This window comes from Entelurus aequoreus, linkage group LG21 (assembly GCF_033978785.1).
Source record: "Entelurus aequoreus isolate RoL-2023_Sb linkage group LG21, RoL_Eaeq_v1.1, whole genome shotgun sequence".
NCBI classification, from domain to species: Eukaryota; Metazoa; Chordata; class Actinopteri; order Syngnathiformes; family Syngnathidae; genus Entelurus; species Entelurus aequoreus.
Window position 1 is genome coordinate 49,007,382 of NC_084751.1, and position 13,638 is coordinate 49,021,019.

Sequence of the window (13,638 nt, forward strand, 5' to 3'; positions counted from 1 at the left end):
CCTATTCCCAGTCTACTACTCCTATTCCCAGTCTGATGCTCCTATTCCCAGTCTGATGCTTCTATTCCCAGTCTACTACTCCTATTCCCAGTCTACTACTCCTATTCCCAGTCTACTACTCCTATTCCCAGTCTACTACTCCTATTCCCAGTCTGATGCTTCTATTCCCAGTCGACTACTCCTATTCCCAGTCTGATGCTTCTATTCCCAGTCTGATGCTCCTATTCCCAGTCTACTGCTCCTATTCCCAGTCTGATGCTTCTATTCCCAGTCTACTACTCCTATTCCCAGTCTGATGCTTCTATTCCCAGTCTACTACTCCTATTCCCAGTCTACTACTCCTATTCCCAGTCTACTACTCCTATTCCCAGTCTGATGCTTCTATTCCCAGTCTACTACTCCTATTCCCAGTCTGATGCTCCTATTCCCAGTCTGATGCTCCTATTCCCAGTCTACTACTCCTATTCCCAGTCTAATGCTCCTATTCCCAGTCTGATGCTCCTATTCCCAGTCTACTGCTCCTATTCCCAGTCTGATGCTCCTATTCCCAGTCTACTACACCTATTCCCAGTCTGATGCTCCTATTCCCAGTCTACTGCTCCTATTCCCAGTCTACTACTCCTATTCCCAGTCTAATGCTCCTATTCCCAGTCTGATGCTCCTATTCCCAGTCTACTGCTCCTATTCCCAGTCAAATGCTCCTATTCCTAGTCTACTACTCCTATTCCCAGTCTGATGCTCCTATTCCCAGTCTGATGCTCCTATTCCCAGTCTACTACTCCTATTCCCAGTCTACTACTCCTATTCCCAGTCTAATGCTCCTATTCCCAGTCTACTACTCCTATTCCCAGTCTGATGCTCCTATTCCCAGTCTACTACTCCTATTCCCAGTCTACTACTCCTATTCCCAGTCTGCTGCTTCTATTCCTAGTCTACTACTCCTATTCCCAGTCTGATGCTCCTATTCCCAGTCTACTACTCCTATTCCCTGTCTGATGCTCCTATTCCCAGTCTACTACTCCTATTCCCAGTCTACTACTCCTATTCCCAGTCTAATGCTCCTATTCCCAGTCTGATGCTCCTATTCCCAGTCTACTGCTCCTATTCCCAGTCTGATGCTCCTATTCCCAGTCTACTACACCTATTCCCAGTCTGATGCTCCTATTCCCAGTCTACTGCTCCTATTCCCAGTCTGATGCTCCTCTTCCCAGTCTACTGCTCCTATTCCCAGTCTACTACTCCTATTCCCAGTCTAATGCTCCTATTCCCAGTCTGATGCTCCTATTCCCAGTCTACTGCTCCTATTCCCCGTCTAATGCTCCTATTCCTAGTCTACTACTCCTATTCCCAGTCTGATGCTCCTATTCCCAGTCTACTACTCCTATTCCCAGTCTACTACTCCTATTCCCAGTCTAATGCTCCTATTCCCAGTCTACTACTCCTATTCCCAGTCTGATGCTCCTATTCCCAGTCTACTACTCCTATTCCCAGTCTAATGCTCCTATTCCCAGTCTGATGCTCCTATTCCCAGTCTACTGCTCCTATTCCCAGTCTAATGCTCCTATTCCTAGTCTACTACTCCTATTCCCAGTCTGATGCTCCTATTCCCAGTCTGATGCTCCTATTCCCAGTCTACTACTCCTATTCCCAGTCTACTACTCCTATTCCCAGTCTAATGCTCCTATTCCCAGTCTACTACTCCTATTCCCAGTCTGATGCTCCTATTCCCAGTCTACTACTCCTATTCCCAGTCTACTACTCCTATTCCCAGTCTGCTGCTTCTATTCCTAGTCTACTACTCCTATTCCCAGTCTGATGCTCCTATTCCCAGTCTACTACTCCTATTCCCTGTCTGATGCTCCTATTCCCAGTCTACTACTCCTATTCCCAGTCTACTACTCCTATTCCCAGTCTAATGCTCCTATTCCCAGTCTGATGCTCCTATTCCCAGTCTACTGCTCCTATTCCCCGTCTAATGCTCCTATTCCTAGTCTACTACTCCTATTCCCAGTCTGATGCTCCTATTCCCAGTCTGATGCTCCTATTCCCAGTCTACTACTCCTATTCCCAGTCTGCTGCTTCTATTCCTAGTCTACTACTCCTATTCCCAGTCTGATGCTCCTATTCCCAGTCTACTGCTCCTATTCCCAGTCTGATGCTCCTATTCCCAGTCTACTACACCTATTCCCAGTCTGATGCTCCTATTCCCAGTCTACTGCTCCTATTCCCAGTCTGATGCTCCTCTTCCCAGTCTACTGCTCCTATTCCCAGTCTACTACTCCTATTCCCAGTCTAATGCTCCTATTCCCAGTCTGATGCTCCTATTCCCAGTCTACTGCTCCTATTCCCCGTCTAATGCTCCTATTCCTAGTCTACTACTCCTATTCCCAGTCTGATGCTCCTATTCCCAGTCTGATGCTCCTATTCCCAGTCTACTACTCCTATTCCCAGTCTACTACTCCTATTCCCAGTCTAATGCTCCTATTCCCAGTCTACTACTCCTATTCCCAGTCTGATGCTCCTATTCCCAGTCTACTACTCCTATTCCCAGTCTACTACTCCTATTCCCAGTCTGCTGCTTCTATTCCTAGTCTACTACTCCTATTCCCAGTCTGATGCTCCTATTCCCAGTCTACTACTCCTATTCCCTGTCTGATGCTCCTATTCCCAGTCTACTACTCCTATTCCCAGTCTACTACTCCTATTCCCGGTCTACTACTCCTATTCCCAGTCTGATGCTCCTATTCCCAGTCTACTACTCCTATTCCCAGTCTACTACTCCTATTCCCAGTCTACTACTCCTATTCCCAGTCTACTGCTCCTATTCCCAGTCTGCTGCTTCTATTCCCAGTCTACTACTCCTATTCCCAGTCTACTACTCCTATTCCCAGTCTACTACTCCTATTCTCAGTCTGATGCTCCTATTCCCAGTCTGCTGCTTCTATTCCCAGTCTACTACTCCTATTCCCAGTCTGATGCTCCTATTCCCTGTCTGCTGCTTCTATTCCCAGTCTACTACTCCTATTCTCAGTCTGATGCTCCTATTCCCAGTCTGATGCTCCTATTCCCTGTCTGCTGCTTCTATTCCCAGTCTACTACTCCTATCCCCAGTCTACTACTCCTATTCCCAGTCTACTACTCCTATTCCCAGTCTACTACTCCTATTCTCAGTCTGATGCTCCTATTCCCAGTCTGCTGCTTCTATTCCCAGTCTACTACTCCTATTCCCAGTCTGATGCTCCTATTCCTAGTCTACTACTCCTATTCCCAGTCTGATGCTCCTATTCCCAGTCTGCTGCTTCTATTCCCAGTCTACTACTCCTATCCCCAGTCTACTACTCCTATTCTCAGTCTACTACTCCTATTCCCAGTCTGATGCTCCTATTCCCAGTCTGATGCTCCTATTCCCAGTCTACTACTCCTATTCCCAGTCTACTACTCCTATTCCCAGTCTGATGCTCCTATTCCCAGTCTACTACACCTATTCCCAGTCTACTACTCCTATTCCCAGTCTACTACACCTATTCCCAGTCTACTACTCCTATTCCCAGTCTACTACTCCTATTCCCAGTCTGATGCTCCTATTCCCAGTCTACTACACCTATTCCTAGTCTACTACTCCTATTCCCAGTCTACTACACCTATTCCCAGTATACTACTCATATTCCCAGTCTGATGCTCCTATTCCCAGTCTACTACTCCTATTCCCAGTCTGATGCTCCTATTCCCAGTCTACTACTCCTATTCCCAGTCTGATGCTCCTATTCCCAGTCTAATGCTCCTATTCCCAGTCTGATGCTCCTATTCCCAGTCTGGTGCTCCTATTCCCAGTCTACTACTCCTATTCCCAGTCTACTACTCCTATTCCCAGTCTGATGCTCCTATTCCCTGTCTGATGCTCCTATTCCCAGTCTACTACTCCTATTCCCAGTCTACTACTCCTATTCCCAGTCTGATGCTCCTATTCCCAGTCTACTACTCCTATTCCCAGTCTGATGCTCCTATTCCCAGTCTACTACTCCTATTCCCAGTCTGCTGCTCCTATTCCCAGTCTGATGCTCCTATTCCCAGTCTACTACTCCTATTCCCAGTCTACTAATCCTATTCCCAGTCTGATGCTCCTATTCCCAGTCTACTACTCCTATTCAATCAATCAATCAATCAATCAGCTTTATTGTCCATTCTTACATGTACAAGACACATAAGAACTGAAATTACATTTTCGGCACAATCCCGCTAAGAGCAGACATACGTTACAGGGAGACAAGACGGGACCGCCAACGGATCAGCCTCACTTAGGCGCTCCTCAAAAAGGTGGGAAAAAGGTGACATTGGGGGGAGGGGGGAAGTAAAAAAAAATATCAGTCTGAGGCTGGACCCTCAGGAATGGTCCAGACTGAGTCCGAGGAAAAAAACCTCACATAGCATGGCACACATAAACAAGGTACATTTAATCACAACAACTCGCAACAAAGTCATCCAACAGGACCTTGGAGGCCAGCAGCTGCTGTTGAGCGCTGCTCAGCCCCCACAACCCCGGAGGAATAAAGCAGTGGTGAAGGCGTTGATTGGGGAAGGGTATGTGCGTGCATGTATGCCCAATTAACTTGGGTGAGATGTTGGATTGTCTTTATGGGCCGAGGCCGGCCCCAAGAGTTCAAGAGTTCAAGAGTCCGACCCAGGTGCTTTTGAAGAAAAGGGAAAGGTCAAAAGCGTCCATCTTTGAGGAGTCCTCGGGGGAGTGTTTTCAAACAGCCTGTTCCTCAAGGCCATTCGAGGGAGTCAAATCGTAGATTAAGATGTTGTTTTTTCTTCGAGCAGTCAAAACAATGACATTCCTGCTCTGTATGCTGGCTCTGACAATTCCAATTTATTCTTTCTGTAACATCATCAAGATGGAATCTACCTTGCGATTCAAATCAGCAATCGCTCCAGTCTGTGATCCCACAGCACGACCCAATCCTTCCATTGCGTTGAACAGCCTGTTGGCCCCTTGAGTGGCTGCCATCGTCTTCCGAATTTGACGATACACCAGAGCAATGCCCAGCCCAATCAGCAAATGCCCTGCGATCACAGCTCCAAATAGGTAGATGTCTTCCACGTCCTCGATGGAAAGGACTGAGAGGCACATGATTCTCCAAGTATTCCAGGAATCTCTCACGTACCCCGCAGCAATGGTTCCATCAGGGCAGCCAGGCTCCCCCGAACCTCTTTTCCTTGTCGAAAAGACTGTGTCAATTGCGTCGAGAGTCCAGTTGATCAAATTCATTTTGATGTTTAGATTTGAGGACAGCTCAAGAAAAGAGGCTTCAAAATAGTTCAGACAAGACAAAAAACAAAGAGAGCAAGCAGGGAAGGAGGGAGCGGAGAGAGATGCGACCGCCCTCACCAGTGGCAGTCTACTACTCCTATTCCCAGTCTAATGCTCCTATTCCCTGTCTGATGCTCCGATTCCCAGTCTGATGCTCCTATTCCCAGTCTACTGCTCCTATTCCCAGTCTGATGCTCCTATTCCCAGTCTGATGCTCCTATTCCCAGTCTGATGCTCATATTCCCAGTCTACTGCTCCTATTCCCTGTCTGATGCTCCTATTCCCTGTCTACTGCTTCTATTCCCAGTCTGATGCTCCTATTCCCAGTCTACTTCTCCTATTCCTAGTCTGATGCTCCTATTCCCAGTCTGATGCTCCTATTCCCAGTCTGATGCTCCTATTCCCAGTCTACTGCTTATATTCCCAGTCTGATGCTCCTATTCCCAGTCTGATGCTCCTATTCCCCGTCTGATGCTCCTATTCCCAGTCTGCTGCTTCTATTCTCAGTCTGATGCTCCTATTCCCAGTCTGATGCTCCTATTCCTAGTCTGATGCTCCTATTCCCAGCCTTGCTGCTCTTTACACCACCACTGGAATGCTAATTGATATTCCACATCTCCTCTTGTGTTAGTCCATGATGTTTATTCACTGCAGCTGTTCTGATCATGTTTTGTTCCGTTAGTTTGACTCCTCACTTCTGTTTTCAGCACCCCTGGGTTTGTGTTTTGGTTGCCATGGGTGCTGATTAGTTTGACCTGCCTCTGGTTAGTGTTGGGAACACTCACCTGCTCCTGGTCACTAATCAGAGAGCTACTTATTCCTGTCTTGTGTACTTGCACACAACACTTACCACGCCTCTTCCTAGGATTCCTGACCTAAGCTTTAATGCTAAGCTTCTGTGCTAGCTATTTCCTTAGCTTAGCTTCTCGTGGGATCGGCACGCTAGTCTTTGTGTACTTTTTCATGTTTTCATAAATCATTGTCTCACCTGCACCTTGAGTTTCCTGTTGCATCTTGGGAGGACGACCCGCACATAACCATGTGACCACGATAGTACTGTTCTGATATCATTTGTCTTGGATTCAGTATCATTTAAAAAGTACTGCAGTTTCTGATATCATTTATCCTGAACTCATTAGCATTGAATAAATACTACATCTGATATCATTTATCCTGATCTCATTAGCATTGAATAAATACTACATCATTTATCCTGGATTCACTATCATTTAAAAAGAACTACAGTTTCTGATATCATTGATCCTGGATTCATTATCAGCTAAGAACAGTCGCATTAAAGAAAACAGTCGCTACTCAACTCCAGCACCACTTATCACTTAACAACTGGTATGAACACTTCCAGTCTGGCACTCCACAGCACCCAAACTGGTTTAGATCTTACCTCGCAGGCCACCCTAAACTGGTTTGGATCTTACCTCACAGGCAACACTAAACTGGTTTAGATCTTACCTTGCAGGCCACTCTAAACTGGTTTAGATCTTACCTCACAGGCCACTCTAAACTGGTTTAGATCTTACCTCACAGGCCACCCTAAACTGGTTTAGATCTTACCTCACAGGCCAAAGTAACTGGTTTAGATCTTACCTCGCAGGTCACACTAAACTGGTTTAGATCTTACCTCACAGGCCACTCTAAACTGGTTTGGATCTTACCTCACAGGCCACCCTAAACTGGTTTAGATCTTACCTCACAGGCCACCCTAAACTGGTTTAGATCTTACCTCACAGGCCAAAGTAACTGGTTTAGATCTTACCTCGCAGGTCACACTAAACTGGTTTATATCTTACCTCACAGGCCACTCTAAACTGGTTTAGATCTTACCTCACAGGCCAGACTAAACTGGTTTAGATCTTACCTCACAGGCCACCCTAAACTGGTTTAGATCTTACCTCACAGGCCAAAGTAACTGGTTTAGATCTTACCTCGCAGGTCACACTAAACTGGTTTAGATCTTACCTCACAGGCCACCCTAAACTGGTTTAGATCTTACCTCACAGGCCAAACTCAGTTCATTCAACTCCAATCCTTCACATCCCATCCTTCTCCCATCACTTCAGGTGTGCCCCAGGGCTCCGTCCTTGGGCCACTCCTTCCTCCATCCACCACACCACCCGTGTCCTACACCATCCATCCGTCCATCCACCACACCACCCGTGTCCTACAACAGCTCTACTGGCTCCCAATAACATTTCCAATTGACTTCAAAATACCTACAATTGATATGAGTCGGTACCCAGTAGTATCCACGGTCAGTACCTATAAGTGATATGAGTCGGTACCCAGTAGTATCCACGGTCAGTACCTATAAGTGATATGAGTCGGTACCCAGTAGTATCCACGGTCAGTACCTATAAGTGATATGAGTCGGTACCCAGTAGTATCCACGGTCAGTACCTATAAGTGATATGAGTCGGTACCCAGTAGTATCCACGGTCAGTACCTATAAGTGATATGAGTCGGTACCCAGTAGTATCCACGGTCAGTACCTATAAGTGATATGAGTCGGTACCCAGTAGTATCCACGGTCAGTACCTATAAGTGATATGAGTCGGTACCCAGTAGTATCCACGGTCAGTACCTATAAGTGATATGAGTCGGTACCCAGTAGTATCCACGGTCAGTACCTATAAGTGATATGAGTCGGTACCCAGTAGTATCCACGGTCAGTACCTATAAGTGATATGAGTCGGTACCCAGTAGTATCCACGGTCAGTACCTATAAGTGATATGAGTCGGTACCCAGTAGTACCCACGGTCAGTACCTATAAGTGATATGAGTCGGTACCCAGTAGTATACACGGTCAGTACCTATAAGTGATATGAGTCGGTACCCAGTAGTATCCACGGTCAGTACCTATAAGTGATATGAGTCGGTACCCAGTAGTATCCACGGTCAGTACCTATAAGTGATATGAGTCGGTACCCAGTAGTATCCACGGTCAGTACCTATAAGTGATATGAGTCGGTACCCAGTAGTATCCACGGTCAGTACCTATAAGTGATATGAGTCGGTACCCAGTAGTATCCACGGTCAGTACCTATAAGTGATATGAGTCGGTACCCAGTAGTATCCACGGTCAGTACCTATAAGTGATATGAGTCGGTACCCAGTAGTATCCACGGTCAGTACCTATAAGTGATATGAGTCGGTACCCAGTAGTATCCACGGTCAGTACCTATAAGTGATATGAGTCGGTACCCAGTAGTATCCACGGTCAGTACCTATAAGTGATATGAGTCGGTACCCAGTAGTACCCACGGTCAGTACCTATAAGTGATATGAGTCGGTACCCAGTAGTATACACGGTCAGTACCTATAAGTGATATGAGTCGGTACCCAGTAGTATCCACGGTCAGTACCTATAAGTGATATGAGTCGGTACCCAGTAGTATCCACGGTCAGTACCTATAAGTGAAATGAGTCGGTACCCAGTAGTACCCACGGTCAGTACCTATAAGTGATATGAGTCGGTACCCAGTAGTATCCACGGTCAGTACCTATAAGTGATATGAGTCGGTACCCAGTAGTACCCACGGTCAGTACCTATAAGTGATATGAGTCGGTACCCAGTAGTATACACGGTCAGTACCTATAAGTGATATGAGTCGGTACCCAGTAGTATCCACGGTCAGTACCTATAAGTGATATGAGTCGGTACCCAGTAGTATCCACGGTCAGTACCTATAAGTGAAATGAGTCGGTACCCAGTAGTACCCACGGTCAGTACCTATAAGTGATATGAGTCGGTACCCAGTAGTATCCACGGTCAGTACCTATAAGTGATATGAGTCGGTACCCAGTAGTACCCACGGTCAGTACCTATAAGTGATATGAGTCGGTACCCAGTAGTATCCACGGTCGGTACCTACAAGGTGATGAATGTGGGCTACATCCCTGACCTATGAGGTGATGAATGTGGGCTACATCCCTGACCTATGAGGTGATGAATGTGGGCTACATCCCTGACCTATGAGGTGATGAATGTGGGCTGCATCCCTGACCTATGAGGTGATGAATGTTCGCTACATCCCTGACGTATGAGGTGATGAATGTTCGCTACATCCCTGACCTATGAGGTGATGAATGTGGGCTACATCCCTGACCTACGAGGTGATGAATGTGGGCTACATCCCTGACCTATGAGGTGATGAATGTGGGTTACATCCCTGACCTATGAGGTGATGAATGTGGGCTACATCCCTGACCTACGAGGTGATGAATGTGGGCTACATCCTTGACCTATGAGGTGATGAATGTGGGCTACATCCCTGACCTATGAGGTGATGAATGTGGGCTACATCCCTGACCTATGAGGTGATGAATGTGGGCTACATCCCTGACCTATGAGGTGATGAATGTGGGCTACATCCCTGACCTATGAGGTGATGAATGTGGGCTACATCCCTGACCTATGAGGTGATGAATGTGGGCTACATCCCTGACCTATGAGGTGATGAATGTGGGCTACATCCCTGACCTATGAGGTGATGAATGTGGGCTACATCCCTGACCTATGAGGTGATGAATGTGGGCTACATCCCTGACCTATGAGGTGATGAATGTGGGCTACATCCCTGACCTATGAGGTGATGAATGTGGGCTACATCCCTGACCTATGAGGTGATGAATGTGGGCTACATCCCTGACCTATGAGGTGATGAATGTGGGCTACATCCCTGACCTATGAGGTGATGAATGTGGGCTACATCCCTGACCTATGAGGTGATGAATGTGGGCTACATCCCTGACCTATGAGGTGATGAATGTGGGCTACATCCCTGACCTATGAGGTGATGAATGTGGGCTACATCCCTGACCTATGAGGTGATGAATGTGGGCTACATCCCTGACCTATGAGGTGATGAATGTGGGCTACATCCCTGACCTATGAGGTGATGAATGTGGGCTACATCCCTGACCTATGAGGTGATGAATGTGGGCTACATCCCTGACCTATGAGGTGATGAATGTGGGCTACATCCCTGACCTATGAGGTGATGAATGTGGGCTACATCCCTGACCTATGAGGTGATGAATGTGGGCTACATCCCTGACCTATGAGGTGATGAATGTGGGCTACATCCCTGACCTATGAGGTGATGAATGTGGGCTACATCCCTGCTAACTAGTGCTGTCTGCAGACTTGAATAAGTTCTTTCTACCAGGTTAGACTTCATGAAAGCTTTCTCAAATGTACCATTGATGAGCACATTTGGTAAGTACTTCATTTTATACTCCCGAAACGGACTTATTTCAGTTGGAATGAATATGACTGTATTTGTACAAATGGTATGGCGAGTGGCTGAATGTTGTTGTGATTGATAGGACAGCAAAAGGAGAGAAGATTGTGTAATAATGATGAAAAGTAGGGCAGAGACACAAGACAGGCGCGCCTGCAGCAACTCCACCAAGGCAACATTGGTGTGCTCAGTGATCTAGATAGAAGAAGGCACGCTACAGTGCACTGCCCGCCTTCAAATCTTCTGCTTTTTCCTGCCGTCTGAGGCCTGCTGTCACATTAACCAAACTGAGCTGAAAAATGCTGCAATGAATGATAAATCCTGACATTTACTGACAGTCGATGCTTGTTGGATGGATCACATTTAATCATCAATTTGGGGGACATCCAACACACAAATGAGACTTACTTTGAGGTCTTCATAATGACTTATCATTAGACTCTTGAAGGACCCCCACCTCACCCTAAAGCTAAGGTCACGACCCCACGTACTCACACTCACTATGTCTGCATGCACTAACAAAGTCATTATTGACTTCACTTGGTTAAAACTATCTTTTTACAACACAGCTTTTTGACTATTTTCAGATGAACATGTGTGACTGTAAACTAGTTCCCTCTTGCATGTAAACACTCCCAACGAGCCATCATTGGATCCACCTTTCTTCCCAAAGTGATAAGTACTTGCTGATCAGAAAATATTGACATGATTACGTCTGTCTTTCATCAATAATGTGTTCCATCAAACATTTCCACCACTGACGTCTTTAGCTCTTTTTTATTGGGATAAAGACTCCCTTAGTCTTAACTTAGTCTTCACATTTAACTGTTGAATAATATGTTTTACTTCAGAATGCTCAGCTCTCTTTGTGGAACTACCAGACACACCATCAGGACCAATCAGTGGAACTACCAGACACACCATCAGGACCAATCAGTGGAACTACCAGACACACCATCAGGACCAGACACACCACCAGGACCAATCAGTGGAACTACCAGACACACCATCAGGACCAATCAGTGGAACTACCAGACACACCATCAGGACCAATCAGTGGAACTACCAGACACACCATCAGGACCAATCAGTGGAACTACCAGACACACCATCAGGACCAATCAGTGGAACTACCAGACACACCATCAGGACCAGACACACCACCAGGACCAATCAGTGGAACTACCAGACACACCATCAGGACCAATCAGTGGAACTACCAGACACACCATCAGGACCAATCAGTGGAACTACCAGACACACCATCAGGACCAATCAGTGGAACTACCAGACACACCATCAGGACCAATCAGTGGAACTACCAGACACACCATCAGGACCAATCAGTGGAACTACCAGACACACCATCAGGACCAATCAGTGGAACTACCAGACACACCATCAGGACCAATCAGTGCAACTACCAGACACACCATCAGGTCCAATCAGTGGAACTACCAGACACACCATCAGGACCAATCAGTGAAACTACCAGACACACCATCAGGTCCAATCAGTGGAACTACCAGACACACCATCAGGACCAATCAGTGGAACTACCAGACACACCATCAGGTCCAATCAGTGGAACTACCAGACACACCATCAGGTCCAATCAGTGGAACTACCAGACACACCATCAGGACCAATCAGTGGAACTACCAGACACACCATCAGGACCAATCAGTGGAACTACCAGACACACCATCAGGACCAATCAGTGGAACTACCAGACACACCATCAGGTCCAATCAGTGGAACTACCAGACACACCATCAGGACCAATCAGTGGAACTACCAGACACACCATCAGGTCCAATCAGTGGAACTACCAGACACACCATCAGGACCAATCAGTGGAACTACCAGACACACCATCAGGACCAATCAGTGGAAATGTGATGACGTCATCAAACATCAGCGCTCACGTTTGCTAACTTCCTGTCTGTTTTCCTGTCTAACTAAATAAAAGCATCAACAATGAGTAAGTTTGATGAGTGTGTGGTGTCCTCACCTACTGGCCGCACAAAGAGATGTTGTGTTGACAAATGTGAGTGGTGGGTGAGACAGAAAGGTGGGAACAATGTTGAGGATACGTGTGTAGCCACTCCTCTCTCCAACCTTTACTCTGCTGTTGTTGTCTTGTGATGCAGCTGTCAATGTGGTGATGACATGATGCAGCTGTCAATGTGGTGATGTCATGATGCAGAGGTCAATGTGGTGATGTCATGATGCAGCTGTCAATGTGGTGATGTCATGATGCAGCTGTCAATGTGGTGATGTCATGATGCAGCTGTCAATGTGGTGATGTCATGATGCAGAGGTCAATGTGGTGATGTCATGATGCAGCTGTCAATGTGGTGATGTCATGATGCAGCTGTCAATGTGGTGATGTCATGATGCAGCTGTCAATGTGGTGATGTCATGATGCAGCTGTCAATGTGGTGATGTCATGATGCAGCTGTCAATGTAAACCCTAGACCACCTGTCCAGGGATCATTCAAAAAAGGTGTTAGTTTGGATGAAATTATTTCATTAGAGATGGAAAAAACATTCCTCTGAAAAGAAGGATGTCTTTTTAGCAGCAGGCTGGCAGCACATAGGAGGAGTTTGCTTTTGCAGAGCAACTTTGTTTGGAGTTATCTGCTTTGTGCTGCAACATGATTTACAATTCCGGCTGGGATAGGCTCCATCACCCCGCAACCCCGAAAGGGACAATCGGTAGAAAATGGATGGATGGATTATCAAAACTCCATTCTTGTAATAAATGTGCATTTTGTACATCAGCAGGATGTTTCATGTTTGCTGCACAAGAACACATTTTGCTTCAGTCATTTGTTTATGACTTCCTTCTGCAAGATCCTCATTCATTTGTTTATGACTTCCTTCTACAAGATCCTCATTCATTTGTTTATGACTTCCTTCTGCAAGATCCTCATTCATTTGTTTATGACTTCCTTCTGCAAGATCCTCATTCATTTGTTTATGACTTCCTTCTACAAGATCCTCATTCATTTGTTTATGACTTCCTTCTGCAAGATCCTCATTCATTTGTTTATGACTTC

General features: G+C 46.2%; 1 protein-coding gene across 1 annotated transcript in view; it reads right to left on the reverse strand.

Annotated features, from left to right (window-relative positions):
• The window catches only part of LOC133638794 (phospholipid phosphatase-related protein type 1-like), a 132,402-nt gene that overhangs the window by 91,576 nt on the left and 27,188 nt on the right, over positions 1-13,638 (reverse strand). The gene's annotated exons all lie outside the window — the stretch shown is intronic.